Source organism: Chinchilla lanigera, unplaced genomic scaffold (assembly GCF_000276665.1).
Source record: "Chinchilla lanigera isolate Chin_1 unplaced genomic scaffold, ChiLan1.0 scaffold00152, whole genome shotgun sequence".
NCBI classification, from domain to species: domain Eukaryota; kingdom Metazoa; phylum Chordata; class Mammalia; order Rodentia; family Chinchillidae; genus Chinchilla; species Chinchilla lanigera.
In genome coordinates, this window is record NW_004955553.1 from 2304148 (window position 1) to 2329791 (window position 25644).

Below are 25644 nucleotides of genomic sequence, written 5' to 3' on the forward strand. Positions count from 1 at the left end.
CCAGGCAGGAGCTTTGCCGCTGAGCTAAACCCCCAGCCCCTAAAAGCATACTTTCATAAAGGAGGTAATGGAGACATAAAGGAGGAGGCACAATACTATATGCGGAAAGTCAATGAGTAAGTCAGGGAAAGTGTTTATAGAGGTAGCATTTAGGGAGCACCTTTTGATAGGCATGTATTTGAATGCTGCCTGTATTGTTTGATAAGAACTTTGAAAGCACAGAGAAATGTTGGGCAAAGAAGCAGAGGTGAGAAGGTATCAGACATATTTAAAGGATGGTCGTTAATTTATGTAGTGGCAGTAGTGTGGCTTGTGGGCAGTTATGCCTAGAAATGTATGTGAGTCAATTTATAAAGAGTTTTGAAGATCAAGTGGAGAGATTTAGATCTGTTTGCAAAGATAAACTGAAGACTTACACGCAGGAAAATGACATGATTCTATGGGGATTTTAGGTAACAGTTGAACTAATTTAAACACATGATTAGGTAGTAAAATTGCTTTTTTCTGGTCAGAAAAGAGGAATTTTAATTACATGATTAAATTCATTAATAGGGGGAAGGGGCTTTTCCTTCCCAGGGCCAGCCATGGCCCTTTTCTGATTTTATAAACAGATTTATTTATTAAAAACAAGTCTTCCAGACTTAGATCTCTGGGAAAACAGAAGTAAATAGAGACACAGGCTTGCTTTGTTTTCCCAAGAGAGGTTTCCCAGGCGATTTCTCTAATTATCTAGAAACCATTTTTTAAAACTTGTTTTTCCTTTTAGTTTTCAGCTGAGGAGGAAACTGCAGTATTGCCTTAGACTCTGCAGCTTTGGTTTGGACGCAATATTAGTCCCTAGAGACTCTTTCTAAAGTCTCTGAGCAATTTGTCTCTAGGCATTTGTTCCCAGCAACAAGGAAATAGCTTAGAAAAAGTAGGAGAGACCTGGTGCTCTGCAAAGGGGTTATTGTAAAAAAAAAAAAAAAGAAAGAAAAAAGGATAGCTCTTCAAGATAATGCCAAAGGAAAACAAATCAGAGCGACAGCCTTGCCCTTGCCTCGGGTCAGGGCCTTGGGAGATGAAAGCGCCTGGCCATTACGCCTAAGGAACAGCGGCTAGGATCCTGCGGGTATCACTTGGCACAAAATTCCGCCAGGCTCCCAGACAGGCGGTTAAAGCTACAACCTCGCGTGCCACACAACCAATAAGAAGCCAGAGATCTCCACTTGTCTCGGACTTCCACCAATAGGCGCTCGGAACTTTAGATTATTGGGCGGAGCCTTGTTGTCCGGGAAGGGAGGCAAACCCCCTTACAATTTTGCCAGTAATGGACATGGCTGCAACCCGTGGAGGAGGGGACGTGAAGTGAGGAGGGGGCTGGGAGGGGAGAGGATGCGGGCGAGGAAGACGCGCCCCGGGGCCTGGGTAAGTACGAGAAGGCCCGTGGCTCGAAAGTGGGGAGCACGGGGGCGTGGGGCTCCTCCTTCCGCGTCCTCTGGATTCTTGGCTAAGGCGAGGGGAGTCTGGCGTCTGCACCCAGAGAATGGCCTCACCGGACCCCTTCTTTAGGGGAGTCAAAGGTCTGGTTGTAACCTTTAGCTCTTGGCCGTTTCCTTCCCTTACATCCGCAGGTTCTCGCCCACAGACCTGGCTTGTCTCCTTTCGGGGTCCCTCATCAGAAATAAAGCGTCTTTCCAACAAAGAATTCCTACCCTAGCTTTGCCGTGGATGGGCCCAGGGCCAGAGGCCCTCGACGCTGATGCCAGGGGCATTTATAGTCGCCTGGGAGTCCCCATCCTCAACCCAGATAAAGACCCTCGTTTTCCCCTCGTGCCTTCCTCTGCTGCCTGGGGCCCTCGTGCTGACCGCGTCCCCTGTCCCCTGTCGATGGAGTTGCGAGAGGCTGGTCACAGCTCTGAGCTGTGATGTTGCAGTTGGAAGCGTGTTTTTTCTTCTTTCCCTTTTTCTTCTTCTCTTTCCCTTTCCAGGCCCGTTTTAAAATTCCTCAGAGGCAGCCATAGGATCACCGTATTTGCCACCCTACAAAGCGATTTCTGTATAAAGTAAGCCTGCGTTCCTGCACCGCACGCCCTAAAGCCCAGCTCTCACAATAGCGTGCTTGCCACGGTGTGAGTGAGCCCGTGCCCGGTGCCCAGTGCCAGCCACGAGCAAAGCCCAGCTCTCCATTCATTGGTGTGTTACCGTGGGCTGCACTTTGGCGTGCTCATTGATTTGGTCACGTGCTGCTCCCTCCCACCCTTTCCTCTGAGTTTTCTATGGTTCTTGAGGAAAAAGAGAAGGGAATTGAATACTGAGTTGGTTTCCTTCTGGTGTGTGGTTTTGTGCATTGGATGGGGTGCTGTTTTCCTGTGCTTTATCCAACATGCTCAGTTTTAGTGACGTAGTTAAATTAGTTCCTAGGAGTATTCTTGAGAGATGAAAGTGTTACCGTGGAATGGACGGGTAGAGTAAAAGTGGGGAGGGGAGAGCCTTAACGTTTTCATTTTACAAAGGTAAAAACTAGCTGGAGAGGCAAAGGGGCAGGGCCACCTGGAGCCAGACTAGCATTGTAAACTCCAGATTCTTGAGTTCCTCACCCACCAAAGCCAATTGTTTCCTTGTGTGATCTGAGGAAATTAAATAGAACCTCCAGGGTTGTTGTGAGCCTTAAATGAGATGGTATGGGATGGTGTGGGGATAGTATGGTTATGGGTAGGATCCCTAGCACAATGTTGAGCACTCACTAGGTTCTTAATGCATTTTTAAAAATTTATTAATTTTAAATAACTACCAGCTGATTTCTTCCTTCCTTCTATCCTTCCTTCCTTCCTTCCTTCACCTCACACATGCTAGGCAAGCTCTGCCATTGAGTCACTTTTCCAGATCTTTTAAAATTTTCTTTTTAGGGGGCTGGGGATTTAGCTCAGTGGCACAGCGCCTGCCTGGCAAATGTGAGGTCGAGAGTTCGATTCCCGGTACCGGGAAAAACAAAAACAAAAACTAACAAACAAACAAAATTTCTTTTTAGACAGGGTGTCACTGAGTTGTCCAGACTGGCCCCAGGACTTGTGATCCTCCTGCCTCAGCCACCTGAGTAGCTGGGATTGGCATCCAGCCCCACACCCAGTTGATTTCTTACATTAATATTTATTGTGGTCTCTCTATATTTTGGGGTATAAATTATTTCAGTGGTTTTGCACTCAGGAGCAAGGTGAGCCTTGTCCTTGGTTTTTGGCAACGATAGTGTCATTAGCTATGTCACTAATGGGAATGTGTTGGGTACAAGAACAGCACTGAGGCAGAAAAAAATTCAGACCCACTGAAGGAAGAAGAAATACCACTGTGGTATTTTTGTTGATACTCTTGGTGAAAGACGAGCTGATCTTAGTATCCTACGGAGGTAATTTAAACTGGGCATGGTGGTGCACACCTATAATACCAGCTACTAATTGCCTTCTCTGTCTCCTGTGGATGGCATTGTCGTAGCAGGAGGATCAAAAGTTTGAGCTTAGTTTGGACAGCTTTGCAACTTAATGAGACCCTATCTCAAACGAAAAGATAAAGGGCTGAGGATGTAGCTTAATGTGAAGGTACTGGATTCAAACTCCACTAGTCAGGGGGGAAGGTAAAAAGAGGTGGGGATGTAGCTGAATGGTAGAGTACTTGCGTAGCATCTTCAATCCCTACTTGCACACACACACACACACACACACACACACACACACACAAAGTAGTTTAAAAAGAAGTTTGAGGGCTGGGGATATAGCAGCACAACAAGCACCTGCCTGACAAGCTCAAGGTCCTGAGTTTGATTCCCGGTACCAAAAAAATAAAATAAAATAAAAAGAAGTTTGAAATGATTGTAAAGATTGGAGCATAGACTCTTGTTACTCCAGAGCAGGAGACAGCGTGTTTAGATAAGGGTCACAAACACTCTGTAGTGTTGTTTCAGCTGCCCTGTGAGCTCTAGCTTCCTTGCTCACTGGTTCTATGTCAGAGGAACTGATGGGTACCCTGGAGTAGCGTATGGACCAGGGAAGTTAAACACAAAGCATCTGCTTGAGAACCAGCCTCCAAATATTTGAGAGTTAACGGCCCTGAACCCTCTCTCCCACTCACCCCTACCATGCCCCTTGGTTTGAACTTCAGGAGATTAGAGCAGGAGAGACTGGGCTGGGCAGTGAGATGGAAGAAAACAGAAAGCACTTCACATTTCTATTTTGAGAAGTTGCTAGGGAGTGCCAGCTCCCAGTGTGGAGAATCAGCCTTTTGGAAATCTTAACTCCTGTAGAATTAATGAGCAATGAAGGTCACAGTCCTTTGGTTCCTTCCTGTAACTTTTTCCCTAAACTGGGCTCCAGAAACAGATTCTATATGGAGAGGAAGGAGCAGTAATAAAACGCTGCCTCTACCCAAGGCTTTATTTAACCCAACCTGGTATGAGCTCTTACCATAGTGGTGCGGGCTGGCAAGACACACGGCCTCGGAGGCCATTCCTGGTGTCCAAGTGTCTGTTTTTCATCTTGTTATTGTGTCAGTGTTGCTTTCAATGTTATTGAAAAGATAGGTTCCTTTAAAAATACTGTTTAAGGTGAATGTAAACATGATGTCCTGCAAACTCATTTTAATAAAATAAAAAGTTAAAAATCTATTGTTTAAACTGTAGTTTCTAGGGCTAGGGATTTAGCTCAGCGGCACAGCGCCTGCCTGGCAAGCACAAGGTCGTGAGTTCGATTCCCGGTACTGGAACCGCCCCCCCCAATAAATAAATAAATGAACTGTAGTTTCCAAGCAGACCTGGGTTTGTTTGCAGCAGCACAGGTGAACTAAAGGTTAGTCTGGCGGCTGAAACAGGAATGTTTTTCTTCCCAAAGGAGCCGCCAGACAGAATGTGTGGTTTGGTGATCAGAGTCTGTATAATAATCAGCTTGGCCTGTGGCTGCTGAGACAGTAGTAAACAGTTTGGTCACATGGCCAGCAAGTAGGGGAAGGGCCAGATTTCAACCCAACCCAGATGGCTGCCTAAGGCTGGCAAATCCCACACTGATTGCTTTGGAATTTGTTAGCTCAGAGGCCAGAAGTAGTGGGATGATGGAGCGAGCCCAAGGGAAGAGAAGCTTCCAGGGCTCAGAATGGCATTTGAGAAACCAGAAATGTTAGTGTAATTGTGCGATCCAGGTTTTCATAATTTCAGGATCCTCTTGAAAAAGATATTTGTGATGCTAGGGGAACGAAAACCCCCCGGGGAACGCTGGAAAGATGGGTACTGGAGAGACTGCAAAGTGGGCTCTGAGTGCATAACCCACCCTTAGGCTGACAGAGTACCCAAGGGGAGACCATTGCTGGGTAACTTAGGCAGAGCTGTTGCAAAAATGAGACCAGTGGTCTGTGCGATAAAGTATGCATACCATAAAATTTACCATTTTAACCAGTTTGGTAGCATTAAGAACTCTTCATCATTATGCAATCTTGCTGCCATCGGTCTCCAGAACTTTCTCTTTTTCTCAAACTGAAACTCTGTACCTGTTAAGCAGTATGTTCCCATTTCCTTGCTTCCCCTCCCTTGGCCCACGACCACTCAACTTTCCATGTCTTTGATTTTGTTTTTTTGTTTGTTTGTTTTATTTTTTGTCTTTTTGAGACAGGGTCTCGCTGTACAGTTCAGGCTGGCCTCGAGCTCACTTTGTCACCCAGGCTGGCCTCGAACTCACAATGATCCTCCTTCCTCAGCCTCCCGAGTGCTGGGACTACAGGCGTGTGGCATCACACTCGGCTTCATGGCTATGACTTTGAATCCCCTGGAAACCTCACAGGAGGCACCGTATAGTATGTGTCCCTTTATGACTGGCTTATTTTGCTTAGCATAATGTCTTCAAGATTAATCCATGTTACAGCACGTGTGAAAATTTCCTTTCTAAAACAAAATTATATTCCATTGTAGAGATGTATTTCGTTTATCCTTTGTATCTATTAGCACTTCAGCTTTTCAGCTATTGTGAATGAGTGAATAATGCCTCTGTGAACATGGCTGAATAAATACGATTTTGAGTCCCTGTTTCATTCTTTTGCGTATATATATCAGGAAGTAAGAAGTTGCCTTTTTTTTTTTTTTTTTTTGATACTGGGGATTTAATGCAGGGCCTTCCCACTGAGCTACATCCCCAACCCTTTTAAAATTTTTTATTTTGAGACAGAGTCTTGTTAATTTATCAAGTTGCTCAGCCTAGGCTTGAATTTGTGATCTTCATTGCCTCAGTCTCCCAAAGTATGGAGATTACAGGCCTGGGTCCCCATGGCCAAGTGAGTCTAAGAAATGTAACCCAAGGTCACAAAGATTTTTATCCTGTGTCTTCTAAAAGTTTTATAGGCCTATGATCCATTTTGAGTACACACACACACACACACACACACACACACACACACATCTGCCAAAAATATATACATCAGGAAAAGAAAAACTGGTATAAATATTTTAATCCTAAATTTATTGAGACATCATGAGATTAATGCAAGTTATCTTTGGCCTTTACAATTACAAGGGGTGCTCAAAGTGGTGGCTGTTAACTTCTAGACATTTATTAGTGTGGCTGACTGCTGAAATGTGTATACTTTTGGTGGACTGTGTGTGTGTATGTGTATATATCTATGTATATCTCTCTATATATATCTATATCTCCAAGATATATTGGAATATATATTCCTATATATATATATATATAGGAGATATATATATATATGAGATATATATATAGAGAGAGAGGTTTGAGATTTATTTCCAAGTTGTTTTTCTTCCTCTCCTTTTTTTTGAAGTGGAGTCTTGCATTGATCCTTCTGCTTCAGCCTCCTGAGTGCTGAGATTATAGGCAAGCACCACCACCCCCAGCTTTTTTTTTTTTTTTTTTTGCATCTAAATATTTAATTGTTCTGGCACCATTTGTTGAAAAGATTTTCCTTTCTCTGCTGAGTTATCTTTGCACTTTTCTCAAAAATCAATTGTCCAAATGTCTGGATCTATTTCTGGACTCTCAGATATCAAGTCAATACCACACTGATTTGATTATTGTAGCTTTATAGGCCTAGAAATCCGGTGGTAAACATCTTCCAGTTTTGTCCTCTTAGGGTAATATAATTTAAGTGTCTTTTATAAGTGAACTTGAGTTTTTTGTTTTTTTGACACAGAGTTTTGCTATGTAGTTCAGGCTGGCCTTGAACTCCCTATGTAACCCAGTCTGGCCTCAAACTCACAATAATTATCCTGCCTCAACTTCCTAAGCACTGAGGTTACAGGTGTGTGCTGCCACACCCACCTCAGGCATTTTTTTTTATATACAGAAGCTACTGTATTGCTTGTTTTTGTAGTCTCATAGGGTTAGAAGACACCATATAAAGTCATGTCTTCCCTGTCGTCTACCTAATGTTTTAATTTTCTTCCTTATTTCTCAGCCTCTGCTTGGTTGCCTGCAGCGGTAGGGAACTTACTGCCTCACAGGCCAGCATGTTCTACTTTTTTCATACAGTTCTAATTATGTAGAAAAATATCACTCATATTTAGTCCTACTCTTATAAGCCTCCACCCCCTGATTCTAGTCCCTTTAGTCCCTGTTTTGGGGAGACTGGCCCTTTTTCTTTTTTTCCTCTTTTTCTCCCTCTCCTTCTTTTCCCCTCCTGTTCTCCCTCTTCTTCTGTTTCTTTTTTGTAGCACTGAATATTGAACCCAGGGCCTTCACAATGAGCAACATCTCTAGACCTTTTATTTTTTAATTTAATTTAATTTTCTTTTTATAAGACAGTCTCACTATGTAGTTTTTTTTTTTTTTTAGGTACTGGGAATCGAACTGAGGACCTTGTGCTTGCCAGGCGGGCACTTGTGACACTGAGCTGTATCCCCAGTCCCAAAAATTTATTTTTTTATTTATTTGGGTACCGAGAATCGAACTCAAGACCTTGTGCTTGCCAGGCAGGCACTTAGGCCACTGAGCTATATCCCCCAGTCCTTAGTTATGTAGTTCTGATGGGCCTTGAATTTAGTATGTAGCCCACGCAGGCCTCGAACTTGTGATCCTTCTGGCTCAATCTCCGGAGTGTTGGGATTACAGACATGCGCCACCATGCCTGTCTTATTTTTGTTTATTTTATTTTTTTAGATGCTAAGTTGCCTAGACTGGGCTTGAATTTGCCATCCTCCTGCCTCAGCTACCACAAGCCTGTCCCTTCTTACCTTTAGTAGCCATTATGCCTCTATAGCCCCCTCGTGTGCTGTTGTGGTAATGGCTAAGCATGTTAAGTTTTTTCAACCATTTCCCATGTCATAGCTTTTTGGTTTTTTTTTATACTGGGAATTGAACTCAGGACCTTGCGCATGCCAAGCAGGCACTTGTGCTGCTGAGCTGTATCCCCCGCCTCCATGTTGTAGTTTCTGTAGCATGGTTGCTGCTCTCTGGAAGCCTTTCAGCTTTGCTTGTGACCTTTAAATGTGTGATGCACAAATGGCCAGAGCATTCCAGGTATATTCTGCTAGGTGTAGAAATCAGACTTACCCCTCTTGTCTGTTAGTTCAGCCTAAGTGCGAATGTACTTTGGATGGCTGTGCTCGCTTATATTGAAATTGCGTTTAACTGAGCCATTTATGGTAATTTTGTGCAGTAGTTCTTGAGTGTGGGCTCAGGGCCCAATATTTTTCCCTGTTAAATCAAACCTATTAGATTTGGCTCCTCATTTCAGCATTTTAGTCTGCTGAGATCAGCTTGAATCTTGGCTTTGATCTCCTTTCCTAGTTTATGCTAGCCAGGACTGTGCTTAGCATTACCATCTGTTTTCTCACCCAAGTCATTGATAAAAATACTGACTAGAATACCCCAAAGGATAGCACCCTGTGGCTTGCTATGGAAAACCTCCCTTCAGTTTAGCAATGATATATCTATTAATTTGCTTTGGGCATAGCCATTCAACTGAATACAAATCCACCAAATTGTGTTTCCAGGGTTTGGGCCAGGTTAGTGTGCAAGTCCTAATGCAGATTCTGTTAGCAGGGCACAGAAGGACAGCCAACTCCCCACCTCACCCTTAGGTGGAGTCTTGGACCCCCACCTAGCTCTTTCTTACTTCATTTCTGGGCTTGGGAGTAGGAAGCATTCATCCTTTGATTTCATAACTATTGTTGCTGCCTTTTCTTTTTTTTTCTTTCTGGTACCAGGAATCGAACTCACGACCTTGCACTTGCCAGGCAGGTGCTGTGCCACTGAGCTAAATCCCCAGCCCCTATTGCTGCCTTTTCCAGCTGGAAACCAGGATTATTGTAATTTTCTTCTATCATTTCTTTCCCTTTTCTCTTTGATCCAGTCTCTGCTCTCTGAAAATCCTGGGACCTAGTCAGAAAACTTGAGGGCATTTTTGTGTCGCTTTCACCTTTGACCTTGCTTAGAGATCTGCTTGCACCAAACAGATCATGATTTTTCAGAAAGGTTACATACCTTTCTTCCTTGGTGCCTTTATTGAGACTTGCAGTTCTTACTTGGATTGCGCTCCCTCATCTCCCGCAGAAGCTCAGTTGTGCCTCACTTCTTCCAGGCCTTCCCTGGCCCGACAGCTCCCAGTGAGCGCTCCTGAAGCACCTGTTGTTTGTCATTCCTGCTTACTGTTACAATGCCAGTTTGAACTGTAGTTATCTTTTTTTCATAACAGTTCTAAACTGGCTATATTAGAAATCCCTCTGGGGAAGAGACTCTATCTTATACTTTGAAAACAGAACCATTCCTTATACTCCTTTATTAAGTTTACACAATTGTCTAGTGTGTTAGATAGCTTTCTGTAGCTATAACAAATTCCTGAGGTAATCAATTTAAAAGGTGGAAAGGTTTATTTTGGCTCACAGTTTTAGAAGTTTCAGTGCATGGTTGCTTAGCTACAAGCTTTAGGCTTGTGGTGGCATAGTACATCAATTGCAGAAGAACATGATGGGTCACTCCCCTCATAGTAGTTGAGAAGCAGAAAGACAGGCCGGGACTAGGGTCCCAATTTCCCCATCAAGGCCACAGTCTCAGTGACCTAACTTCTGCCCTTTAGGCCTCACCTCTTCAAGGTTCCAGCACCTCCCAGTAGTACCACAGGCTGGTGGCCAAGCCTTGAACAGATGGGTGTTTGGGAGACATGTCAAGCCCAAACTATACCTAGCAGTGTTACCAATAGTAGGTACTTGATAAATGTTTTCTTCATCATCCCTTTTCTTTTTATCCACCTCCCCATCTCTGAATTGTTTTTATCTACCCATCTCTACATTTCCTTCCCATTTGTAAAAGATCTACCTCCCTGCTTCTGCTTCTTATTATCTTCCTTTTATTTTTTATTTTTTTATTTTTGGTCTTTTTGAGACAGTGTCTCACTATGCAGTTCAGGCTGGCCTTGAGCTCACTTTGTAGCCCAGGCTGGTCTCAAACTCACAACGATCCTCTTGCCTCAGCCTCCCAAGTGCTGGGATTACAGGCATGCACCACCATTCCCGGCCTGCCTTTTATTTTGTTTTCTTAAAATTACTTATACTTTGAATTTCTCATATAAGAGAAATTATGTGATCTTTAAGCTTGTGTGTCTGTTTTTTTTCACTAAACATTGTGGTATCAAGGTACCTCAATTTTCCTACAGATGACTCAAGTTTATCTTTCTTCACGGTAGAATAGTACTCTGCTATGTATACACAGTTCCATTATGCACTCCATTGTGTATAAATACCACATTTTAAAATCCATTAATCTGTTGGTGGATATATAGGCTGCTTTCAAGATTTAGCTATTATGAGTTAGTTGTACTGCTATAAATATGGGTACGCATGTATATTGTAATATGAAGTCTTTAATTCTTTTTGGCAGATACCTACAAGGTGAATAGCTGGGTCAAATGGAATTTCCAGTTTTAGTTTTTGTTTTTGAGACAGGATCTTGCTGCATGGTTCAGGCTGGCTTTGAATTCACTATGTAGCTGTCTTGGTTACCTTTCTCTTGTTGCTGAGACAGAATACCTGATGCCCAAAATTAAGGAAGGAAAGTTTTATTTCGCTTACAGTTTGTGGAGGTCTCAGTCCATACTTGGCAGATTACAAGGCAGACTGGCATATGGCAGAGAGCTACAGCTCATGGCGACAGAACACAGCAAAGCAACAAGCACCCACACAAGGGAGGAAATGGCCAGAAGCACCCTCTTTCTCTCCCTTACATATGCAAACTATCCACCCCAGGGCGGGTGGAGCTCTCACGCCCATAATCAATCAAACTCTAAAAGCCTGCCCCATGGCCACATGAGGCTTTGGGGGGACACCCAGACACAAACCATAACAGTAGCCCAGGCTGGCCTCAAACTCACAGTGATCCTCCTGCCTCAGCCTCCTGAGTGTGGGCATGTGCCACCAGGCCCAGCTAAGATTTAGTTTTTTGAGAAATCTCCAATACTGATTTCCATAATAGTTGTACTAGTTTTTATTGCCACCCACAAAGTAGAAGGGTTTCTTTTTTCTAGCAGCCTCTCCGGCTTTTGTTAGTTTTTGATCTTTCTTTTTTTTTAATATTTGTTTTTTATTAGTACATGTTTATAGTATATAATGATTATATTCCTTGTGGGAAGTTGAAATGTATATATTATATAATACATTCTAGTTCTTTTTTCATACCCTTTCATTCCTTTCCCTCCCCTTTCCCCCGTCACTTTGTCCCCTACACAGTTGCAAAAAAATCTATCTTCCTATTTCCTTTTATTGATTGATTGATTGATTGATTGATTGTCTTTTTGAGACAAGGTCTCACTCTGCAGTTCAGGCTGGCCTAGAGCTCACTTTGTAGCTCAGGCTGGTCTCGAACTTGCAATGATCCTCCTGCCTCAGCCTCCCAAGTGCTGGGATTACAGGCCTGTGCCACCATGCCTGGCTCCTATTATATATATTTTAAGGGTGCTCTTTATACTTTGAGTTTCTCATATAAGAGAAACTATGGAATATTTGAGCTTGTGTGTCTGATTATTTCCCGTAAGGTTATGCTCTTGAAGTGGATCCATTTTCCTACAAATGACTCAAGTTTATATATTTTTTCTTTTTGTTCTCTGATTCCAAATTTATTTTATTTTTTATTATTAAGTTTATTGGTACAGTTTAGATATACATATTGATTACATTCCTCATAGGGAATTTGTACCTAAATGACTCAATTTTATCGTTATGGGAGGATAGTACTCCATTGTGTATAAATGCCACATTTTCTTTATCCATTCATCTGTTGATGGACATAGAAACCACTTACAAGATTTAGCTATTGTGAACTGTGGTGTTATAAATGCGGGTATGTGTGTATCACTGTGATATGATGTCTTTATCTCTTTTCAGAAGATACCTAGAAGGGGAATAGCTGGATCAAATGGAATTTCTAGCTTTAGTTTTGTTGAGGAATCTCTGTACTGATTTCCATAGTAGTTGTACTAGTTGGCATTCCTACCAACAATGTTCCCTTCTCCCTGAAGTCTTACCGGCATTTGTTATTATTTGATTTCTTCATGAAGGCCATTCTTTCTGGAATAAGGTGGAATCTATGTTGCTTTAATTTGCATTTCTCTAATGGCCAGAGATGTTAAATATTTATTCATGTGTTTATTGGCCACTTGTCTATTTTGTTTATTCTTTCAATAGACTAGCTCTTCAACTCTTTGATTCTTTGTATTTTTTTTTAGTCTCAATTTTATTAATTTCTTCTATGATCTTTATACTTTTTTTCACTGTACTAGCTTTGGATTTAGATTATTCTTTTTTTTTTAGGACTTTGAGATGCATCATTAGGTTACTTATTTGGACTCACTTTTCCTGAGGTAGGGATTCACAGCTATAGGACTGCTTTCATTGTGTCTCATAGGTTCTGGTATGTTGTACTGGCATTGTCATTTGATTTGAGGAACTATTTCTTCTGGGACTCATTGGTTATTCAAGACTGTAGGGCCAGGCATGGTGGCACATCCCTGTAATCCCAACAGTCAGGAGGCTGAGGCAAGAGGATCACTGTGAGGTTGAGGCCGGCCTGGGTTACAAAGTGAGTTCAAGGCCAGCCTGAACTGCATAGTGAGGCCCTGTCTCAAAAAGACAAAAAAAAAAAAAAGACCAAAGAAAAAGACCAAAAGAAAAAGAAAGATTTCTTTTGCCATTGATTTCTAGTTTCATTGCATTGTGATTTGATAATATGCATGGAATAATTCTGATTCTTTTGCACTTACTTAAGAATACTTTATGGGCTAGTATGTGATCTGTTTTGGAGAAAGTTCCACGTACTGCTGAGGAGAATTTATATTCTTTTGTTCTTGGGTGGAACACTGTAGGTATCTATTAAGTCCATTTTGAGGGTTTAGTTCAATTCTTACATGTTGAGTTTTTGTCTAATTGCTCTGTCTAATTGTGATAGTGTAATAATAAGATTTCCTACTATAATTGTGTTGATGTTAATCTGATATTTTATGTCCAGTAATGTTTGTTTTATGGAGTTGGGTGCATTGGGGGTTGGTGCATGTATGTTTATAGTTGTTACTTTTTCCTATTGCATTGTTCCATTGATAATATGTAATGACCTTTGCCTCTTTGGGTCAGTTTTGGCTTGAAGCCCACTCTGTCTGAAAATAAGATAGGTACTTCTGCTTGTTTTGGGGTTCCTAGTGCTTGGAATATTGTTTTCCATCCCTTGATTTTTTTTAGTCTATGAATTTCTTTTTGGATTAAATGTGTTTCTGTATATAGCAGCCCATTCAATTTTGTTTCTTGATCCATTCTGCCAACCTGTATCTGTGATACAGGAAATTGATTGGAAAATTGAGACCATTCACACTGAGAGTGATTATGAAAGGTATTGACTTATTCTTGTGATTGCATTATTTTTCTGTTATTTCCTTTTTTTCCCCTTATGCCTATCTGCTCATACTGCATGGTGCATTTATTCTGTTTGACCTTTTGGTATTATTGGCTTTGTTGTCTCTAGGATATACTTAAGTAATTTTTTTTTTTTTTTGCATTTCTTTTTATTTTAAAGAGAAAAAACAACAAAAGTGATACAGAATTTCAAAACAAGATGATAAGAAATTAACAATGGTTGTTATATTGCATATTACTTCAGTAATTTTTGAATTGCTGATTTGGTGGTCATAAATTTCTTAAAATGGTGTTTTTGTCATGGAATGACTATTTCTCTGTCAGTTTTTAAAGGTAGTTTTGCAGGATATATCAGTCTGTGTTGGAAGTTGTTTTCTTTTAGAGGTTGAAATACTTCAAGCTCTTCTGGCCCTTTAAATTTTGTGTTGAAAAGTGCTGTTATTCTAATGAGCTTACCTTTATCAGTAATTTATTGCTTTTCTCTAATAGCTTTTTTTTTTTTTTTTTTTTTTTTTTTTTCTGGTACTGGGAACTAAACTCACAACCTTGCGCTTGCCAGGCAGGCGCTTTTGCCGCTGAGCTAAGCCCCAGCCCCTCTCTAATAGCTTTTAAGATTCTGTCTTTGCATTGGACTTCTGGGATTTTGCCTATGGTGTGTTGTGGAACAGTTCTTTTCTGATTGTGGCTCTTTGAGGTTCTATATGCTGTCTATTAAATTTTTTCCTCATAACTGGAAAATTTTCTGCTATTATTTCTGTTTTTGTTTGTTTTTTGTTTTTTGAGACAGGGTCTTACTATGCAGTTCAGGCAGTTTTTTGGACTCACTGTGTAACTAGGCTGGGTTTGAACTTGCAACGATCCTCTTGCTTCAGCCTCTTGAGTGCTGCGGTTACAGGTGTGAGTCACCACAATTGACTGTCAACAGGTTTTTTTATGTCATTTGTGCTGTTTTCTGATTTTTCACTAATTTCAATTACAGTGGTACCTCTGTTCACAAACTTAATCTGTTCCCTAGTTCTGGGAAAGATAACCATGTTTGTGTTCATGTGGGAAAGATGGCCATGGTCATTACCTAATGCAGAGTTCACAAACAAAAACAAAATTTTATGAAATGCTTGTTTGCAAACAAAAGCATTCTTGAACTGAGGTGCCACTGTAACTTAGATTAGTCTTTGCACCATCTAGCAGCTGTTGGAACTATTTTTCATATTCTCTTATTGTTTCTAAGGTGTCTCAGAGAAATTGGTTTCTGACATCAGTCCCGTCTTCTAGTTCTGACACTTTGTCTTCACCCTGGTCCCTTCTGCTGCCCATACTTTCTTTTTTTTGTTTTTTTTCCAGTACCAGGAATGGAACTCATGACCTTGTGCTTGCCAGGCAGGCGCTGTGCTGCTGAGCTAAATCCCTAGCCCCTGCCCATACTTTCAATAGAATTTTTAATTTCCTGTATTCCTGTTTGATACCTTTTCATGGACTTGTACTTTGCTAAACTGGTCATTCTTTTTTTTTTTTTTTTTATCACTTTGTGTAGCTTAGCTAGCTTTTTATTAGTGTCTTCTGTAAACTTGCTGATTATTTTGTTTATTAAGTCCACTATCTGTTTAGTTACATCTGTTTGCCAGCACCTTATTGATCTTTTTTTTCTTTTTTTTTTTTAAACAGGATTTCACTGTGCAGTTCAGGTTGGCCTTGAACTCACTTTGTAGCCCAGGCTGGCAGTAGCCCAGGCTGGCAGTAGCCCAGGCTGGCAGTGATACTCCTGCTTCAGCCTCCCAAGTGTTGGGATTACAGGCACGTGCCACCACATCCCTCCTGAGCTGCTTTTTTTTTTTTTTTTTTTTTTGGGGTTTTCTCCGGTACCAGGAACCGAACTCACGACCTTGCGCTTGCCAGGCAGGCGCTTTTGCTGCTGAGCTAAATCCCCAGCCCCCTGATCTGCTTTTAAAATCTCTTTTATCATTTTGAATTATTCCACTGTGTGGCTTTTGACTTTATCACAGTGCCCCATGGATCAACACTGGGAGACTTGAAAATTTTTGGAGATATTTTATTGCCTTATTGTCTCATTTCTACTCTGTGTGTGTGTGTGTGTGTGTGTACATGTGAATGCACTGAGATTTATGGGCTGATTATACTACAAAGGTTTGCTGCTAGTATGGAGACTTCTTTAGTTAGTGTCTACTTTTCGGTGATGCATTCTGGACATGGCTAGCTATAGGCCTTTGCTTTGTCTCATGATCCAGCCACCTCAATTAATTTGGGAGGGGAGAATGCAGTGTAATTGGCCCAGCACCCAGTTTTCTGGGAATGGACCACACAGTATTGTTAATGACACAAAGTCAGTGCAGGTATTGGCGTACAGAGAAAAACCAATTCATAGCAGCAACTATGCCATTCAGGCAACAGCAACAAAGTCAGGAACAATAATAGAGTAAAAAACAAACTAGGTTTTGAAATACTATAAGAACCAATAATGTACCACCTTTAATCATAGAAAACAGATCTGTAATATAAACTGTACGGTAAATATCTACTAAATGTAGCAACTATACCTCCACCAACAATAGGAAAGAATTCAATGGTAATGGCATGGAGTTAACTATCTGAACACTAAGAAGCTTAATTGGTTATACTACTAAAGATAGATGCGGTGGATGAACAGGAGAATTTAAAAAGTAAAATTTGAAAAGTTAAGCAATGGAAGATGAGAAGGAGGAAAAAAAGAGAAATGATCCTATTAAGGAGTAAAAGAAAATTAATAGAATTATATGAAAGTTACAGCAAAGAACAAAGAAGAAAAAGAAAAAAAAAATAAAAAAGAAACAATAAGAAAACTAAATATTTAAAAGGAAAAGAAAGTCCCAAATTTTCAAAAACCAATGGGAGGGGGCTGGGGATTTAGCTCTGCGGCACAGTGCTTTCCTAGCAAGCGCAAGGTCGTGAGTTTGATTCCTGGTACCGGGGAAAAACAAAACAAAACAAAACAAAACAAAACATTAAAAACAATGGGAAAAAAATGAGTTAAAAAAATTCCTCCAGCCAGGCATGATACTACATGCCTGTAATCCCAACACTTGGAAGGATGAGGCAGGAGAATCACTGTGAGTTTGAGGCCAGCCTGTGCTACATAGTGAGTTTGAGGCCAACCTGTACTACATAGTGAGTTTGAAGCCAGTGTGGGCTACATACCAAGACCCTTTTCCAAACAAAGCAAAGCAAAACAAAACAAAACAAAACAAAACAAAAATTCCTCTATATTTTGAATCAATGATTTCTTTCCAGGATCTGCAGTCTTGGAATCCAGCAAGTCATGGTTCTCTCCACCTAGGTTTATGGCCTGTGGGTTGTGAGGTGCAGCCCGCCCCCCGCCCCCCGCCCCCTTGCCGCTGGCCTCAGCTTCTCCAGGCAGTGACAGCCATCCAAGTCAAGGCGAGTCCTTGCTCATGTTGATAGACAAAGAAAGCAATCAGACTGCTGGTCTCTGTCTTGGATGAAGGCAGCAGCGTGGACTTAATGCCAGCTCATTCAGATCCATCCGCTTCTGAAAGCCAAACATGCTGGACTTAGCTTCTCATCACAGAGGGCCGGCCCCCATGTCCTTCCCTGCCTGAGCTTAAATTGCTCCGGGGGTCTGCCCTCCCTGTCTCTATGGTTGTCTTTTAGGGTTGTCTCTCACCCAGTGACTGTAATAGGGTTAATACCGGAAACCCTGAAGTGAAATTGTTCTGTATCTCAGTGTTAAACAATTAACCTCTTCCCAAAAGGGCTCCTAATTAAACTCTCTCAAATATGACAGGTACAGCGCTGGATTTCTTCTCCAGTGCTAGCCTTCTGTATGAAATGAGTCACTTTCAGAGTAAAACCCCATACTGTTTTTGCAATTTACTATAGCCAGGGGCTTTTCTTGGCACTGCTGCCCTGGTCCATTGTTTCGCCCTGGAGCTGCTGACACCCTGGGCTTACATTCTCTCCCTAGGCCTAAAATCATGCCTTGTTAGTCGATTGGTTGGTGCCTCTGCTGCCCCTTGCCAAGGGAAAACAAAATACAGAGTGGGCTTGGTGTTGGCTGGTGGCTGTGGCCAAAGCACAGAATCCTGTGAGTGGACATTTGGACTGTTTGTGGCTATTTTTAATGAAATACCTAGCAATATTTGCATATAATATAAATATTACATGAAAGTAATACCAACAAAGTTCATTGCTGGGTTGCCTGAAGTGTGTACAGCACTTAGCTTTGTAAGAAGCTGTCTAGTTCGCACTAACTCTAGATACTGTATCTTTTTTATTTTAGTCATTCTAATGGATGTATGTTGCTATCTTATTGTTTTTTTTGGTACTGGGGATTGAACCCAGGAAGTGCTGAGCTATAACCCCATTGCTTTTTATTCTTTTGACACAGGTCTTGCTAAATTGCCCAGGCTGGCCTCAAATTTGCATGGCCTCCTTTTGCCTCAGCCTCCTAAACAGCTGGGATTATAGGCAAATGCATAAATCTCTTTTGAATTAAAAGTGTTTTTTCTTCTTCTTCTTTTTTTTTTTTTTTTGTACTGGGAATTGAACTCAGGACATTGTGCTTGCCAGGGAGGCACTTATGCTGCTGACCTAAATCCCCAGCTAAATGTGTTTCTTGAATGCAGCATATTGTTGGATCTTGCTTCTTGATCCATTCTGCCAGCGTGTTTCTTTTAGTTGGTGAATTGGGACCATTAACATTAATGGTTATACCTAATATGTATTGACGTATCTTTGTCATATTATTTTCCTGTTGTTTATCCTCCTCCCACTCCTGTTTAATTGCTTGCCTTACCTGTTGGGTCCTTCCTTTGGGGTTTACAGAGTTATATTTCTTGTTATCTCTTTTTAGAATGCCCTTGAGAACATTTTGGAGTGCTGGCTGGTGGTCATGAATTTCTTCAGGTGTTCTTTGTCATGGAAGTATCTTATTTCCCCATCAATTTTGAAACATAGTTCTGTAGGGTACATCAATATGGGTTGGATGTTGTTTTCCTTTAGGGCTCAAAATACTTCATGCTCTCCTTGACTTGAGGGTTTGTTTTGAGAAGTCTGCTTTGATTCTGATGGGCTGTCCTTTATATGTGATTTGTTGAATTTCTGGACTCTTGACTATTATATGCCTCAGTGTAGATTTTTTTTTATTACGACTAGTTGGAGTTCTATATGCCTCACTTCTTGTATGTCAAATTCTTTTTGCCTGCTTGGGAAGTTTTCTGCCATTACTTCTGTGAACTGGTTTTTTATGTCTTTTGTGCTATCTCCTGCTTTTTCACTGACTCCTGTCAGTCTTATGTTATTCTTCTTTGTATCACCTAGCAGCTGTCAGATTGATTTTTTTTTTTTTTTGTGATCCCTGGCTATTTTTAAGAAATCTTTCTTTTCATGATTGCTAAACACAATCCTGTCTTCTAGATCTGATATTCTGTCCTCAGATTCGTGCATTCTATTTTGTATTTTCAATGAAGTTTTTAATCTCCTGGATATTTGCCTGAACCTGTTTCATGGATTCCATTTCTTTCCTATGCTAGGTGTTCATGGTTTTCATCATTTTCATAAGCTCCTCTACTTTTATATCTGTATCTGCTCTAGTGTCACTAGCCATGCCTTTCATTGTGTTCATCATCTCTGTAGTTATCTGAGAAATTGTTTCTAATTTGATATTTCACTAGATCCTCATTCATCTGCTTTGTTCCTTCTGCTATTACCACTTCAGAGAGTCCTGGTTGGGTGGCTTTCAAATTGTTCCACCTCATTACCCTAGGTTTGCCTTTGGTGAGCTAGAAGTCTGGGGTTTCATCTTGCTTAAATGTCTTCTCATTGTCTGTTTTTTTAGTTTAATTCCTAGGTTGATGGTTGTAAATTGCTTATGGCAGGAAGCTTTATTACTAGTATAAATACTACTTCTCAGAGAAATGACTACTTCTCAGAGATGTCTTCCAGTTGTAACTGGTATTTGGGTTTTGAGTCTATTTCAAGATCCTACCACTCCAGTTTATTGGGGATGAGAAGTTGTTGCCTATTTGGCCTAGTCCCTGGTTCCTTTGCACTGGCCTATAGTATTTTTTATGTCCCTTAGGCAATCTCAGTCTTGGCATAGCAGGAAGAATAACTGACTGGAAGAATTTTGTCCCCTTGGGTAAAGTAGTACAGTCCATAATAACAGTAGCATCAAACACAGCCTAGAAAATGACAAACTGTGGTAGTTATTAATTTGTCATCTTTAACCATATTAACTAGATTTGTAGTTACATAACAAAGAGTAAAACATGCCAGAAAATTGTATACAGTAAATTTGCCCTCAGAGTGGAGATTTACCCTCAGGGGATAAAATTTATTTATTTATTTATTTTTGGTACTGGGAATCGAATTCATGACCTTGCGCTTGCCAGGCAGGCGCTGTGCTGCTGAATTAAATCCTCAGCCCCAGGGGGTAAAGTTTAAAAGGGGCTGGGGGAAAAATAGAGAAATAGAAGGGAAAGAGAGTAGAAGCTAGCCTGAAAGTCAAGGGAAGATTAAGCAAACTTTGGGAAGCTAGTGAAGAAGACAAGAGGGAAAAAGAGAAGGAAGAAATAAAAACAAGAACAGAATAGAGCAGAACAGAACAACAACAAAACTAGAAACAATGTTGACACTCATAATAGCAAGAACAGGACCAGGGATATAGCTCAGTGGCACAAGTGCCTGCCTGGCAAGTGCAAGGTCCTGAGATTGATTCCTGGTACAAAAAAAAAAAAAAAAAAAAAAAAAAAAAAATCATAATAGTAAGAACAAACAAGAAAAAAGAAAGGAGAAAAAAATGTCCACTTCACGGGATGTCTCTTCTGTTCCTGGTAGACAGTGTGGGCAGACAGAGACCAGGTCCATGTTGATTAATCCCAAAAAGCCAGCCCTAGGGGCTGGGGATTTAGCTCAGTGGCAAAAGCGCCTGCCTGGCAAGCGCAAGGTCGTGAGTTCGGTTCCCCGTACCGGAGAAAAGCCCAAAAAAAAAAAACAAACCCAAAAAGCCAGCCCTAGATTTATGGTGGGGTAGTGGATAATCCTAGCAAGCGTGTACCTTTAGTTACACTGAAGTTCACGTTGGTTTCTGGCTGTGAGGCTGGAACCTGATTTGTTCAGTCTGCAGCACTCTGAGTGCCTCCTGCAGGTTTGAATTTGGTTCCCTGCTGTTTGCACTTGACTCCTTGACCTCCAGCGGACTTGAATTTGGCAGCCTCACCCTGAGACTGGGAGCCACTAGATGTAGCCAGCCTGCAGCTGCTCCACCTTACAAGGTCAGTTGACCCCCCTGCAAGATGGGTATTGGCCAAGCTCCCTTCATCATCCATACGGGATGTCTGAACCCAAATAACTCACTGACCACTGCAGTCCAGTGTGTCCACTGTTCTGGTCCATTGGTATGTTTCTTTGTGGATGTCTCTGGGGTTGCCAGTAGTCACCATGCATGCAGGTTTGATTTGCCTCTCCCATGCAGTGAATCAGGGCTCAGGGAGAAAATGTGATTGCCACCTCCTTCTTTGCTGAGGTCTCTCTTCACTCCCTGTGTGGGCTTCAGTTCTTACTTCAGATCCTTCCTATGTCCTGGGGATCTACTTCCCTCCTTGTTCTCTTCCGCACATTGCTGTATTCCAGTGTCTGGATACCAAATCTTGGAGAGGCCGTTTTTCTGCTGTTCACCACTCTACCATCTTCCTCTTTATGACATCTTTTGAAGAGTAGAATTTCTTCCTTTCTTTCTGTTTTTATGGTACTGGGGATTGAACTCAAGTACTTTGAACTGAGCTATACCCTAGCCCTTTTTAAAAATTTATTTTGATTCAGGGTCTAAGTAAGTTGCTAAGTTGCCCAGGCTGGGCTAGAACTTGCAGTCTTCTGCCTTAGCCTCCCAGAATGCTGGAATTAGAGAACTATGCCACTGTATCTAGCTTGGTATTTGTCTTCCTGTGTATTGCTTAACATGATGATTTCCCATTCCACCCATTCCCCTGCAAATGATAAAATTTTCTTCTTTTTTAAAAAAATATTTTAAAATTTTTCATTTGTACATATTTGGAGTACACAATGATTACGTTCATTGGGAGGGTCATTCTTTTTTATGCCTGAACAATATTCTATTGTTTATATATACCATATTTTCTTTATCCACTCATCTGTTGATGGACACCTTTTCTGGTTTTGTATGTTGACTGTTGTGAATCATGCTGCAGTAAACATGGGTATGAAGATATCCCTATAGTATACTGTCCTTAATTCCTGTGGTTTTATACGTAGGGGTGGGATAGCTGGATTAAATGCAACTCTATTTCTAACTTTTTTTGAGAAGTTCCATACTGATTTCCATAATGGCTGTACTAATTCATGTTCCCACCAGCAGTAGAGAAGGGTTCCTTTTCCCTTTTGCATCCTTTCTAGCATTTATTGTTTTCTGCTTTTTTTCTTTTGTACTGGGGATCAGGGCTTTCATAATGAGCTACGTCATGAGCCCTTTATTTTTAAATGTTGAGACAAGTTCTGATTAAGTTGCTTATTTGGCCAAGGTGGGCTTGAATTTGTAATCCTCCTGCCTTAGACTTGTAGAGTGCTGAGACTAGAGTGTACACCTCCATACCCAACTTGTTTTCTGTATTCTTGGTGATAGCCATTCTGCCTGGGGTGGGATGGAATCTCAGTGTAATTTTTATTTGCATTTCCCTAATGGCTACAATTTTTGAAAATGTTTTCCTGTTTTTTTTTTTTGGCCACATGTACTTCTTCTTTGAGAAGGGTCTGTTCACTTCATTTACCCATCTATTTATTGGGCTATTTGAGGTTTTAGTGTTAGGTGTTTTGAGTTTTTTGTATTCTAGATATTAATTGTATGGTGGAAGAGCAACTGGGAAAGATTTTCTCCCATTGTATTGGCTGTCTTTACATTATTTTAGTTGTTTCCCTGGCTGTGCAGAAACTTTTAAATTTGAGTAGTCTCATATGTTTATTCTTGTTATTTTTTCTCTGTACTATTGGAGTCCTATTTCAGGTTATCTTTGTCTGAGCCTGTGACTTCAAGTGTTTTCTCTATTTTTTCTTCTAGCAGTTTCAGAGGGTTGAGTCTTATACCTAGGTCTTTGATCCATATTGAATTGATTTTTATACAGGGTGAGAGATAGGGATCTGGTTTCAATCTGCTACATATGGATATCCAGTTTTCCCAGCAACATTTGTGAAAGAGGCTGTCTTAGTCCCTTTGTTGGTGCTGACACACTTTAACTTACCTGACACACGTAAGTTAAAGAGGAGAGGTTTATCTTGGCTCACAATTTGTAGAGGATTTTTTCCATAGCCAGCTCCAATCCAGAAAGGACATGGGGAAGGGCCTGGGGAAGGAAGCTGCTCACCTAATGGTAATCATGGAGCAGAGAGTGAAGGGAGGAGCTGGGAAGGAGATATACCTTTCCAGGACATCCCCATAGTGACTTGCCTCTTTTGACCAGACCCCACCTCCTAATAGCAAGTCAGCTATAAAACCCCCATAATCCACCCACCTTCCATACACATGCGCTTTAGGGGGCCATTTTAATTTCCTGTATTTGGTTTTTTTTTGTGTGTGTGTTTTTGAGGCAGGGTCTTGCTATGCAGTTCAGGCTGGCCTTAAGCTCACTTTGTAGCTCAGACTGGTCTCGAACTTGTAACAATCCTCCTGCCTCAGCCTCCCATGTGCTGGGATTACAGGAGTGTGCCACCACACCTGGCATATATTTGTTTTTTTGTTTGTTTGTTTTGAGACAGAGCCTCATTGTGTAGTCCAGGATGGCCTTAAACTCATTATGTAGCACAGGCTGGCCTTGAACTCACATTGATCCTCCTGCCTTAGCCTCTTGAGTGCTAGGATTACAGTTGTGTACCACCATGCCCCACTATTTTGTATAATTTTTATAATATCTATATAAAATAGCAGTTGCCGATATAAGGGACCCAGAAGGGACACATGATTTGTGAAGATTGTTTAGTGTTTGGTGTATGTTGGACCTGGGATTTGCAGCCAGGGTTATTTGGCTTTGAATCCTATGCTTTTATCTACAGTGGACGACAGGCAGAACTGGCTCTTTAAGGAGACTCTGCTGGTATCAGGTCAGACTGATGAGAATAGCTCTCTCCCAGAATCCCTTGTATGGAAAGATGGGAAAACAGAGACTGTTAGAAAAATGTCATGTTCCTGGCTGCCCTCTGCACTGCTGCGGTTCCAGCTGGCTGTGGAGTTATTTCACTGCTGTCGTGTTGGCGGAAGAAGTTAACAGGCACAATACCCATCTGGCTCCTGGTGCCTTTCCCTGAGTGGTGACTACCTCATCGAGGCCCTGCTGGGAAGGGGTATCATGGGACCTCAGCTGTAAATGGCCTGGGCAGCCTGAGTCAGTGTGGCCTTGGGGGGATTTGATTTGGCTTCTCAGAATCTTGTTTCAGTTTGCTGCCAAAGACTGACTGTCACTGTCTTGCGAGGTCACTTCTAGCGTCACTGTCTGTCTCTGACCCTGTGGGGCTGGCTCAGCTTTGCAAGCCCTGGCTGAAAGGCAGGGGCAGGAAGAAACTTGGCAGCACAGCCAGTGACATCAGGACTGGTGCTGTCTGGGGGAGTTGGATGGGATTTTGGAGAGGAATTGGTGGCTGCAGATCTCAGCCTCCTGTATGGTCCTCTGGACACAGCTGCTTCGATTATTTCTCGATAGCTCTTTTATGAGTCACTTTTCCAGGGTTTCAGGCTGTCCTCTGGGGCCCAGAAAGAACTGCCCTTGTCAGCAGGTTAGTGCTTTTGCCCAAAGGAGTCACCTGGCACCAGGTCAGATTACTCAGTGGCACTCTTTACCCAAACATGCCCTGATCTGAGACCAGGAAAGTTGTGCTGGGTGTCAGGATGGAAGGGTGAAGGTTGGGGCTTGTGTGGGGTGGGGTGGATGGGAAGGTTGGCAAATCTTTTTTTTTTTTCCGGTGCTGGGAATTGAACCCTGGGCCTTGTGCTTGCTAAGCACAAGCTGTATCCCTGAGCCCCTGGGCTAATTTTCATTTTCCAGGTAACTAGCCAACTTCTGTTAGACTGTTCACTGTCACATTGTTTTGCCCATCCTTGGGGACCTCTGCCCAGGTCCCTCAAGACTACTGCCATCGCATGCACGAAAGGCGTGGGGGCCGTGGGCATGTGTGTGCTGGCAAGTGTGGCACACAGTGCCCAGCAAATGGAGAGAGAGCGCGTGCATCCATTCCCGATGGCAGCCATGCTGAGTGCATGTCTCCTGAAATCTCTATTGTCGTACCTGCTGCTCTGTGGTTCTTCCAGTTGCACCTGGATTCTAGATGATGTTCTTGCAAACCTTACCCCTAATTATATTTATTTTATTTTATTGTTCATTTGTTTATTTTTCGAGACAGGGTCTCACTGTGTAGTGCAGGCTGAACTTTAACTCACTATGTAGCCCAGGTTGGCCTTGAACTCAAGGTGATTCTTCTGCCTCAGCCTCCCGAGTGCTGGGATTATAGACATACACCACCATGCCTGGCCCTTACCCTCAGTTTTAAAAAATGCCAATAAACTAAGGCTTTTCCTGGCTGCCAGAAACCCAAAATGAGCACAGCATGTAGAACCAAACACAATGTGCCTCTAAAAGTTAAGGGTGAAAGACAAAGTGTGCAACTCCAGAATCCCCTCAGGGCCCTGTCCCTCCAGGTCTCAGAGAGCGTAAGTCAGCAAAGCTGGCTGCTTGGTGAGTCCAGTGGTAGAACAGGGTGGCAGGGCACTAAGT

At 41.8% G+C, this 25644-nt stretch overlaps 1 protein-coding gene across 5 annotated transcripts in view; it reads left to right on the forward strand.

Annotated features, from left to right (window-relative positions):
• Nucleotides 1–1277: 1277 nt before the first annotated feature.
• Nucleotides 1278–25644, forward strand: part of Kiaa0195 (KIAA0195 ortholog) — a 48172-nt gene continuing 23805 nt past the window's right edge. For 2 of the 5 annotated variants that reach the window (XM_013508622.1, XM_013508625.1), the window contains exons 1-3: nt 1278–1407; nt 5713–5808; nt 21021–21147. The gene's annotated coding sequence lies outside the window, so the exon portion shown is untranslated. The remainder of the gene's footprint in view (nt 1408–5712; nt 5809–21020; nt 21148–25644) is intronic. The other 3 variants (XM_005412305.2, XM_013508624.1, XM_013508623.1) reach the window with 2 other exon arrangements.